Genomic DNA, 12,108 nt, shown 5'->3' on the forward strand with positions numbered 1-12,108 from the left:
ATATTTTTACTTTTAAAAAAAAATTATGGCATTCTATGACATATTATGATATTCTGTATTAAATTATGATATCCTGCGTCTTAAATTATGATTTTTTACATGCAGGATATTATAATATTGACATAAGGTGTCATAATTTTTTTCAAAGAGTAGAGATATTTTTGTCATTTAAAATTTTAAATAAAAAATAAAATTGTAGGTGTTAAATGTACGTTACAAAGTAGCGACTACATAGATCAATGAGATAAGGTGGTGTATTTTATGTCAGATTTTTTACATCATCCGTGGTGCACAGAATTTCTCAAAAGATGTTACATGTTAGCCATTCTGGTTGGGCCTCGAGTCATGTAAATTTGAACCATAAGCTCATATTGCCTAACAAAAAAAAAAAATCTGAAAAATTATTTCTGCTCCCCTTCAAGTGTCCAATTTAGCAAGCTTTGCTCACATTGAAATAACATCAAGCGATCCTGTCCCATCTCACCAGCACCAAGATGGTTAGCAAAATCTTGGTCAATGCAAGAGCATGCAAGACACGGTATATATGTATTATAGCTACCATGTTGTGGTATTATAAGGTGAATAACACAGCATTTCGCAGTCAAAATGGGAAAAAAAAGAAAAGAGAAGAAGAAGAATAAAGAAATCAATTGCTAGATTGCCGAGGTTCATTGCATACACAGACGGGGAAATAGAAGGCCTCGCTAGCCAAACTCTACGTCTCTTAGCTACTTTGGCCCCGGCATAGAAAGATAACTACTCTAAGGATTTCCAGCTCTATCTATGATATGTTAACAATATCATGGAACTTATCGCTCAAATTTACGTGATTCGAGGGCCAACCAGTATGACAAGTTCTAGCTAGCATGTCTAATTAACCTCCTCGTTACATCAATTTGTTAAAATTCTTCATCACACCAGAGGAGGAAGGGAGCTTGAACACAAGGCTCGATCCCTCATTTTTCAAAGAACCCTGTAGCATCTTCCAACCGAATCTTAGATTATAGACGTACATTCAATAGATCTTTTCGAAACTCATAATGCGTAAACATGATGATATGATGGATGTGTTAGAAAATTTTATTAAAATTTAGATTTTTATTAATTGTATGATTTATGCTTAATAAATTTGAATTACGAAATAGTCCAATGAGATAAAATTATGGTCTGTTTGTGATCATAAAATTAAAAAAAACTCAATGCACCTTTTATTTGAAGTCTGGTTGGATGGTCGGTGTAGGCTATTGTATTTTATTGGATCCGTAATGGCAGAGACTAGTAAACCATTGTAAATAGGATAGGTCCCTCTTCAAAATCTGATTTTTAGACGTCTGCCCCATCAATAGCCGTCATTCGAGCAAAATTTATGGAGAGGAAGATCAAGCACTAAATATGCATTTATGTATTCGATAATGGAGCAAATAGGTATTCCTCTAACTTTTGATTAATCGTTCCGATGTTCTAATAATCATGCACTTGATCCTATAATCAATCATCCTACATGTGGTATCGGAGCCGGTCGTGTATATTTTAGAATCCGAAAATTTGTTATCTTTTGTTGGTTGAAAGTTTCATAAAAAATCTATATTAGAATTTTGTTATTTCATGTATAAACCGATCTTTAAAATCATAGGAAATCATGGGATTTTCAAGTTTGAATGAAGTTTGTTGCTTGTGGTTGATTGTTTTGATGATTATACCATGAAAGAATTTGATTAACTGCATGAAATTATATATTTTTTTATAAAAAAAATCGGGTAAGGGTTTACGTGTTTTTTTTTTTTAACTTTATGATCCAAAAATCATCAAAATCTTTCATATTTTGTGTGACTAAAATATAGATTTTAAGTACAAATTAAGCTTTCAACGAAACCCATTGTATTTTTGGGGCTTAGAAGGCATAAATTTGAAGTTTTTTGGTTAGATCAAGATCCATGTCGGGATGATCCGGCTGGAGGTTGAAGACAACCTCTAGTTGCATCACATGAAGCCGTCTTCAACCTCCTGCCGCATCACACGAAGCCTGCTCACGTCATGTGGCGCATGTGGGCACGTGCAGGCTTTTTTTTTTTTTTTTGGAGCTCAAAAAACAAAGTACAAAAAATTATTTTGATATTGATTAAATATGACTATATATTGTACTCTCTTTAGATGGAAATGTGAAAATTATAATCTTAACCTTAGTGTAGTACATATTTTATGTAAGGTTAGAGTTAAAATTTAGATAAAATTATTGTTCATAAAATTGAATGCAATAAATATTAAATTATTATTGTCAGAGATAATTTTTAATGAATATCTCATGAAATCATATTTTGACAATAGTTTTGATCTTAATTGAAAATTTTATGACTTATTATGAATGTCTCACCAAAGTGATATATTAATTCAAAGCTCGTAATTTTTATTTTTATTTTTATGAGACATTCTTTATATTAATACGTGCAATTTTCTGCTCAAAGGGGATTATTTTGTGTATTAAAATTAAATATAACATGAGATTTGATGGTAGAAATATATTGGTCCGGAGAAATCTATTTACTTAAAGGTAATAGATTTTTCAATTGACATGTATTATCCTTAATTTTATAAAGAGAAATATTGAGCCCAGAAAGTTTGTTTGCCTAAAAGGGATAGATTTTTGAACGTTTTGTATTCTCATTATTTTAACCTCATACTTGGAGCTCAATAGTACGTCATATTCTTCCCAAAGGGGTGTTTATGATGATATACCTAGTGCTCTCGTGGGGAATAGCTCATCATCTTTAAAAGCTATTTTTGCTTATTTATTTATTGCTTGTATTATTGATATGTTGCATTTGTGTTTAGTCTCCCTCAATGGGAACAGTAATAATATCACCATAGAGGTCCTGACGGGCTCCTACTATAAGAGGTAGAAGCAAGACATTGAGTTTGCACTTGGGATTGTGGACATTGATTTAGCTTTGCAAATTGATGAGCCACCTAAGCCCATTGATAAGAGCACTGCTGAAGAAAAAGAGCTCCATGCTAAGTGGGAGAAGTCTAATTGATTGAGCATGCTTGCCATAAAGAGGTCGATTGTAGACTATCTGATGAGTGGTTTGCCTGAGACCATCAGTGCCAAGGAGTGCTTCACTACTATTGGAGAGAGATACCAAATATCAGATAATACTGAAGCTGGACATCTGATGAGTGAATTAATAGGTGCAAGGTATCACAACTCAAAAGGAATCAGGAAGTATATTCTGAGGAAGTCTATATGGTGCAGCCTGATGAGTTCCAAGAAGAAGGAAAGGAACATATGATATGCAAGCTGAAGAAGTCTATTTATAGGCTCAAGTAAACTTCTTGACAGTGATATCTCAAATTTGATAAGATTATGACATCATTTGGCTTCACTGAGAACAAGTTTAATCAGTATGCGTATATGAAAGTCAGTAGGAGCAGATTCGTCTTTTTTGTACTCTATGTTGATGACATACTACTTACTAGTAGTGATATGACTCTGCTTCATGAGACCAAAGAGTTCTTGTCTAAGAACTTTGATATGAAAAATCTGAGAAATGTATCTTTTATTTTCAGTATCGAGATTCATTGTGATAGGTCTCGTTGTTAGATGTATGTCCTAGAAGCTAATTGCTGGCTGACACATTGTTCATTCTATGACTAAATTTATACTTTAAATTATTGATTTAATCAATAAAGGATAAGTTTTTTTTTTCATTCAAGTATTATGTGTCTTTGAATCATCCTTGAAATTGATGTTACGATACATATTCTCAAGTGTTGAGAATTAGAGTCATGTATGATCAATTCCTAAATTACTCCAGGTCATAGGATAGTCATGGAGATAGTGATCGATCCAGATAGACCGATGCATGGTTCGTTTTCTTTCGGATAGAGTCTATAGTCTATGGTGTAGAGACACTAAGTGATAAGTACGGGTAGTTGTTAGAGAACAACTAATACTGAACGTGAACATATGAGAGATCACATAGATTTCTATCCAATCATCAATGATCATCTCTATGCTGTAGTTGTGTGACTGATTTTTTGACCTGTAGTGTCACAGTTGCTCACAGTAAAACTGCGGTAGTTTGACTACACATAAGCATTGACTCAATCATAAATTTTTGTAGTGGATGTTGGCTTCGGTTGGTTGAGCTATGCGAGTAAGATGTGTATCTAAATGAGATCTATCGACTTTGATAGAGAGTAGTCTTTTGAGATTTCAGAAACTGAGTTCACAAGTATATGGCCATAACAGTATGATTAATGGAAAAGAGTGTTCATTTAGAATCACTATTGGATTTGAGCTAATCGGATCTATCATATAACTGATGATAAAATTTGATGATTTATCTATAACCTGCCATCTAGTTGAGACTCACAATAGAGGGACTGTATCATACATTAACTATACCTAGAGGTTCTATTTCAGTTCTGTTGGGTTACCACTGCATATTGCTAGATATCGTTGATAGATTGTGAGAGCTCAATAAGATCATTTTGGATCAATGATCCTTATCGAGTTAGAGTGGGACCGTTCTGACCCACTTAAAGGGATTTCAGTGATATCTATGATAGAGATCATGGGATGTCTCACTACTAGACAGAATTGAATCTATGGGATCACATATAAAGAGAGAAGGCCTTGATTAGTTATAATTAGACTTATGAAGCATCAATTTATATGGATTTAGAGAAATCCTATTGGGTTCATGTTAATCTTGCTAGCATCTGAATGAATCCAATTTCTCTTGTAGTTGGTTTGCTTATGTAATAAGTTTTTAGTCAATTCCTACACTTGATTTAAACCTAATTGAATTTGATTCAATGGCCTCTAATGGTTGGATGCTTAATTAATGGTTTGGATTAAATCAAGAAAGAATTTCTTGATTTTATTCATCTTGATTTGATTAAGAATTCTTGAAGTGAATTTATAAAATTATGTGGGCTGATTTGAGAACCTTTAATTGGATCCTATATGATGGGATGCCTAGCACTGGGTGTGGGCATAGGTGAATTATGGGTGGCATCCTATTTACTTGATCCAAGTATATTATGGTTAGGATTTCTAATATGATTAGGAGGAGGAATCTTAATTTGATTAGCATAGTCTTATGATGTCTATTAAAAGGATCTTAGCCTTACCTCTCTCATTATCTCATGATCTCCCATCCCTTGCCGTCCTCTATTACTATGCCCATGCCTCTTTTTCTCTCTCTCTCTAGCCCATGCCCTCTCTCTCTAGGCATCCCTCTTGGAACTAAAAAAGAGGTGGGCGGCATCTCTCCTTGGTATCAAAGGGTTGGTGTCAAGTTATTGCTGATTTTATCCTCTTCCTCTCAAGTTATTGGGAGTTAGTTACAATCACTTCTTGTTTGTTATTCTTTTTGATTAGTTGAGGGATCAAGAAAGGTTCTTGACTTCTTCAAAAATCAAGAAAAGAAAGATCAAAAAGGGTTCAAGAGTTGATCTCTATCCAGGCTTGGTTCAAGCCTATTCAGACTTTTGGTTCAAGCAAGCAGGATTCAAGAAAAAATAATTGAGATTGATCCTGTAAATACCCATAGAGACAAGATGATTATACTGTTGATTTAGAGCTTGCTCAACTTCAGATCCAAACATTAAATTGGATTCAACTTCAGTTACAGGTTTGAAGTAAAAGAAAAATGTTTAAGTATGTAAATTGATTACAAGCTTTTCTTCATTCATCCTAAAATCGGTTTATGTTAATTTCAGCATATGAACTAGATTTATAGGTATTTTCATATAATGAATGCATACTTAAATTAAAAATATTTTAATCTAATTTTTTCATTATATTTTAGATTTAAAAATTTTTAAAATCCACATACACTAGTACCTGTAGAAAATTCAATAGTGGTATCAGAGCCACATATTCATATATATAAAAGTAGCATACAAATTTTAAAAATTATTTTTAAAATTTTGATTTTAATTCATATATGCGATGTATATTTTTATGTTCAAATCTGAAAAGTATTTTAGTTCTGATTTATATATATATATACGATATATAAAAGCATACGTAGGTTAGAAATTAAATTTCTGCGATCTAAATTTTTTATGTATGCATTATATGATGGTATATTTAGATCTGAAATTGATTTCTGAAAAATCTAAAATTTTTTATATATATGATATATGATTTCATGCATATTCTGAAAGTATTTCAAGAATCAAAAACTTACTTTTTATGTAATAAATTTAGATCTAAAAATTATTTTTATGATCTGAAATTAATATGTGCATGAATTGTTGAGCATGGGTAGTTTTGCATTAGGTCATGTAATTGGATTGCATCTTAGGTTATGATTAAATCATATTAGGTTGAAATTGATGTAGCTATTGATTAAATCAAGTTGAGTATTGATTTGGGTTAGATCAATTAAGTTTATGATTCTATAAGTATTGTAGATTGAGTCGATTGAACCCTATACGTAGAATCGAGTCAATCTAAAGATTTGATTCAACTTTATGGCTCGAACTAGATTCACTTTAGCTAACTAATTAAAATCAATAAATCATTTAGTGTCTAAGATAAATTTCGATCAATGATTTTTAATTGGAATGCTACTCACCTAGACAATTAAGTCTACGATGAGTTAATGGCATATCCTCCCACTGATCATACTTATCTGACCAATTGGATGATTGGGCTCATTAGTTGCTAAGATATTTTGATTTAGCCTATGCTAGTTAGATCAATCATGTGATGACTGATTAGATAAGATTTGACTTAAATCTCCCTAATCAATATTAAGTCTTATGATCTTCCATCATTGTAGAAGTACGGGCATGGTACTGACATTGACTATTCTCAATTAGTTGCAGTGATTCAGTTGCATCGAAAATACGCAACCACTCTATTGGCAAAAAGTTGCTCCAAGATGAAGATGGGGTTGGACCCAATATGTGTTATCTGAGAGATTCAATGAAGGCTTCACACCTGCTTGTGAACGGTGGGTCTAGCTTAATTAAAAAGTGAGGCAATATATGTTATCTGAGCTCATATGATTTAGAGACCACGTTGCTGCAATATGCTTCGAGAAGCATCTGAAAAAAAAATTACCTATACATCGATGTACGTATCACCAATAACTGTTAGATGAGGTGCACGATATCAGTGGGACCGCAGCATCCATTAAAAATCTTTCATTGATCGCATCGGATTTTTGCTTTCCATCCGAGGAGTGTCAGAATTTGAAAAATAGTATGAGTTTATTTGCATCTAAAAATTTCTAGAGCAAATATAAATTTAAATACAAATATCTAACTAGAATCTCTACTCTTGCAGATAAACAATGTCAACCTCTAACCCACTAGTCCGCATCCTTGAAACCAACCGTCTGACTAACATAAATTTTAAGAACTGGCTCAAAAATCTCAAGATAGTCCTAACATCTGAGAAGATTGGGTATGTACTCACCAAGACATCTCAGCTTTACCAGCCTATCCTATGGTAGAGTAAAGAGTTGTTCAAGATAAGTGGACGGATGATGACCTTAAGATAAAGTGCTATGTGCTGGCTTCCATGTCAAACGAGTTATAGAGCCAGCATGAGCACATGCCCACTGTCCGTGCGATGATCACTCACTTTCAAGAGTTGTACGGTGAGCAGAATGAAATCGTTTGCTTCGAATTATCCAAGCGATTGTTCAATATAAAGATACATGATGGGCAGTCAGTCCATGATCATTGTATGACAATGATCAAGGACCTTAAAGAGTTTGAGAAGCTCGGGCTTACTATACGAGGGAGTTAAAGGTAGATTTGATCCTCCAATACTGGCTAGTTCATTTGGGCAGTTTATCGTAAACTACTATATGAATAAATTGGACTGCAACTTATCCGAATTGATCAATATACTGGTCACTACTAAGGATACCTTGAAAAGTTCAAAGGGCTCTATTCTTGCCATTGAGCAAACACCTTCCAAGAGAAAGTCTCCAGGAAAAAAAAGAATAAGCCTGCAAAGAAGCAGAAGGAGAACAAACCTAAGAAGGACACTTCGAAGAAAGCTGTGGAGAAGAGAAAGTGTTTCCACTGCAACTCTGATGGCTATTGGAGGAGAAACTATCCGTCTTACTTGGAGAGCCTGAAGATGAAAAAGGATGAACAACCTTCTGAAGGTATGCTCATAATAGAATCTAATCGAACGATTTCTTCTACTTCTAGTTAGATATTGAACTCTGATTCTAGTGCTCATATATGTACTTTAATATAGGATCTAATAGGAAGTAGGAGGTTGAGACAAGGTGACATGATCTTTCGGATCGGTAATGGAGCAAAGCTTGCTGCAGAAGCTGTTGAAATCTATCCTCTTCAATTACCATCAGGCTTTAGATTAGATTTAAAAAAATTATTATTTTGTTTCTGTAGCTAGTTAAAATTTGATTTCAATTTCTGTACTAGCATGGGATGGATTTGTTTTTCAATTTAATAAAGATTATTATTTCATTTATTTACAAAATAAATTGATTGTATCTGATCTTTTGATTGACGGTCTTTATTACTTACATGTTGATACTAATGTGAACCGAAATGAGTATGTAGTGAGTACCGTAGGTCAAAAAAGATCCAGAGATAAGTTTAACCATAAGTACTTATGGCATCATAGACTTGGCTATATTAGAGAGGACAAGATAAATAGATTGAAAAATGATAGGATCCTAGACTTGGTTAAATCTGAGTCAATTTTGGTCTGTGAATCATGTCTTCGAAAAAAAATGGTTAAGTTATCCTTTGTGGGACAAGAAGAAAGGGCCACTGAGTTACTAGTTCTGGTACACACCGACGTGTGTGGATCATTTGATATACAGGTCAGAGATGGTTATAGCTATTTCATTATCTTTACTGATGATCTATCACAATATGGGTATATGTTTCTCATGAAACGCAAGTATGAAGCTTTTGAAAGGTTCAAAGAATTCAAGCATGAGGTAGAAAAGCAAATAGGTAAATCCATCAAAGTCCTTCGATCTGAACGAAGAGGAGAATACCTAAGTACTAAATTTTTAGAATATCTTAAGGAGAATGGCATAGTCTCTCAATGGACTCTTTCCGATATGCCTCAACTCAATAGAGTATCCGAAAGGAGAAATAGGACCCTATTAGATATGGTCTAATCCATGATGAGCTTCACTGATTTATCCATATTTTTTTGGAGACACATCTTACTTATCGCGATACATATTCTAAATAGGATTCTTTCAAATCTATTTCTACAATACCATATGAGATATGGTATGGTAAGAAGTCAAGTTTGAGTTACCTTAAGACTTAGAGATGTTCGATCTATGTCAAAAGACAGAAAGCTGATAAGTTAGAGGATATATCTATTATAGCTCGGTTATAGGATATCCCAAGGAATCCATGGGGTACTACTTTTATTTTTTATATGACCACAATGTGATTGTGAGTTGTAATGCTACATTTCTAGAAAAATAGTTTATCTAGGATGGTGGTAGTGGAAAGCTAGAAGAGCTCGACGAGAATGTCTTTGAAGAGCACCAAGCTATAGATCCTCAAAAATCTGTCCATGATGAGCTAGTAGTTAATGTTTCATCTCCATCTCATAGATCAAGTAGAATCTTCCATCCTCCTGAAAGATACATAGGTATGCTGAAAGAAGATGTAGAGGAAGCAGTGGGAGATGGGGGTCATGGTGATGATCCTAATACTTTTGATGAGATAATGTCAGACATCAATTTTGAGAAATTGTTAGAAGTAATGAAGTCAAAAATTGACTCAATACACTCGAATTAAGTATGGATTTTAGTGGATCCACCTGAGAAAATTATTCTTATTGGACATAAATAGATCTACAAAAGAAAAATAGGTGCTGATGGTAAGATAGAGACCTATAATGCAAGACTAATGGCGAAGGATTATAGTCAGTGCAAAAGCATTAACTATCATGATACTTTTTCATCTGTAGCCATGCTAAAATCCATCCATACATTGCTTGCTGTTGTAGCTTACTATGATTATGAAATCTGACAGATAGATATGAAAACTGCTTTTTCGAATGGATATCTTGAGAAAGATATCTATATAGAGCAGTCTCTGGGTTTCACGTCCGGTGATAGTGATCATCAAGTCTGCAAGTTGCAAAGGTCTATCTATGGACTAAAGCAAGCATTTCGAAGCTAGGATCTTTGTTTCGATGATGCGATCAAATCGTTTGGTTTCATTAAAAATGAAGAGAAACCTTATATTTATGAAAGGGTCAGTGGAAGCATGCTTATCTTCCTTGTACTGTATGTAAATGATATCCTCCTCATTGGGAATGATATTTTCATGCTGACCTTAGTCAAAACTTGATTGTAAAATTCTCCATAAAAAACCTAAGGAAAGCATCCTATACCCTTGAGATAAAGATCTAAGAGATAGATCTAAAAAGATGCTTGACTTATCATAAAAGCTGTACATAGAGAAAGTACTAAAGTGGTTCAGCATGAAAAACTCCAAAAGGAGTTTGCTATCCCTTAGGTATGGTATTCGACTTTCCAAGATGATATGTCCTATCATTTCTGAGGAGATCGAGTGCATGAGTAGGATTCCTTATGCTTTAATGATAAGGAGCCTCATGTACACCATGTTATGTACTCGACCTGATATTACTCTTACTGTGAGTGTCATGAGCAAGTATCAGTCGAATCCAGATAAGGAGCACTGGATGGCTGTGAAGAATATCCTTAAGTACTTACAAAGGATTAAGAATTTGTTCTTGATCTTTGGAGGAGCATCTGAATTGTAGATTAAGGGTTATACAGATTCGGACTTCATGTCGGATCTCGATTATAGAAAGTCTATATCGGGATATGTATTCATTTGCAAAGATGATGCTGTCAACTGGAAGTATTCCAAGCAGAGCATCATCACAGATTCAACCACAAAGGTTGAGCATGTCGCCTCTTCGGATGCTGCAAAAGAAGCTTCTGGTTCAAAAAGTTTACCGTAGAACTTGATACGATGACATCGGATGCTATACCACTATACTGTGATAACAATAGGACCATAGCACTTGTTAAGGAGCTCCAATCTCATCATAAATCAAAACACATTGAATGGCGATTCTATATTATACGCGACTACCTCGAGAAACAATATGTCGACGTGCGAAGAGTAAATTTCATGGATAACGTGGCAGACCCACTGACAAAGCAATTGAGCCAGCCTAAAATAGAAGCCCATCTTGAGAAGATGGAGCTTAAATTAATGGCTAATTAGCTTTAGTCCAAGTAGGAGATTGTTAGATATATATCCTACAAGTCAATTGTTGGCTGGCACATTATTCATTCTATAATATAAATTTATACTTTAAGCTATTGATTTAATCAATAAAGGATAAATTTTTTTTTTTCATTCCAGTGTTATATGTCCATGAATCGTCTTTGAAATTGATGTTACGATACATATTCTCAAGTGTTGAGAATTAAAGCTATATATGATCGATTCCTAAATTGCTTTCGATTATAGAATAGTCATGGAGGTGGTGATCGATCTAGATAGACCGACGCACGGTTTGCTTCCTTCGGGATAGATAAGTCTTTAATCTACGGTGTAGAGACACTGAACGGTAAGTATGAATAGTTGTTAGAGAACAACTAGTATTGAGCATGACTGTATGAGAGATCACATAGATTTCTATCCAATCGTTAATAATCATCTCAATGCTGTAGTTGTGTAACTAATTCTTTGATCTGCGGTATCACAATTACTTACAGTAAGACTGCTGTAGTTTGACTACACATAAGTATTGACTCAATCATGAATTTTGTGATGGATATTGACTTCAGTTGGTTGAGCTGTGCGAGCAAGATGTGCATCTAGATGGGATCATCGACCTTGATAGAGAGTAGTCCTATGAGATTTGAGAAGCTGAGTCCATAAGTCTATAGCCATAGCAGTGTGATTAATGAAAAAAAATTATTTAGAATCACTATTAGACTTGAGCTGATCGGATCTATTATATAACTGATGATAAGGTTTGATGATTTATCCATGATCTGTCATCTAGTTGGGACTTACAATAGAGAGACTATATCAAATATTAACTATACCTAGAGATTCTATTTCGGTTCTACTGAGTTG

This window comes from Elaeis guineensis, chromosome 12 (genome assembly GCF_000442705.2).
Source record: "Elaeis guineensis isolate ETL-2024a chromosome 12, EG11, whole genome shotgun sequence".
Classification (NCBI taxonomy): Eukaryota; Viridiplantae; Streptophyta; class Magnoliopsida; order Arecales; family Arecaceae; genus Elaeis; species Elaeis guineensis.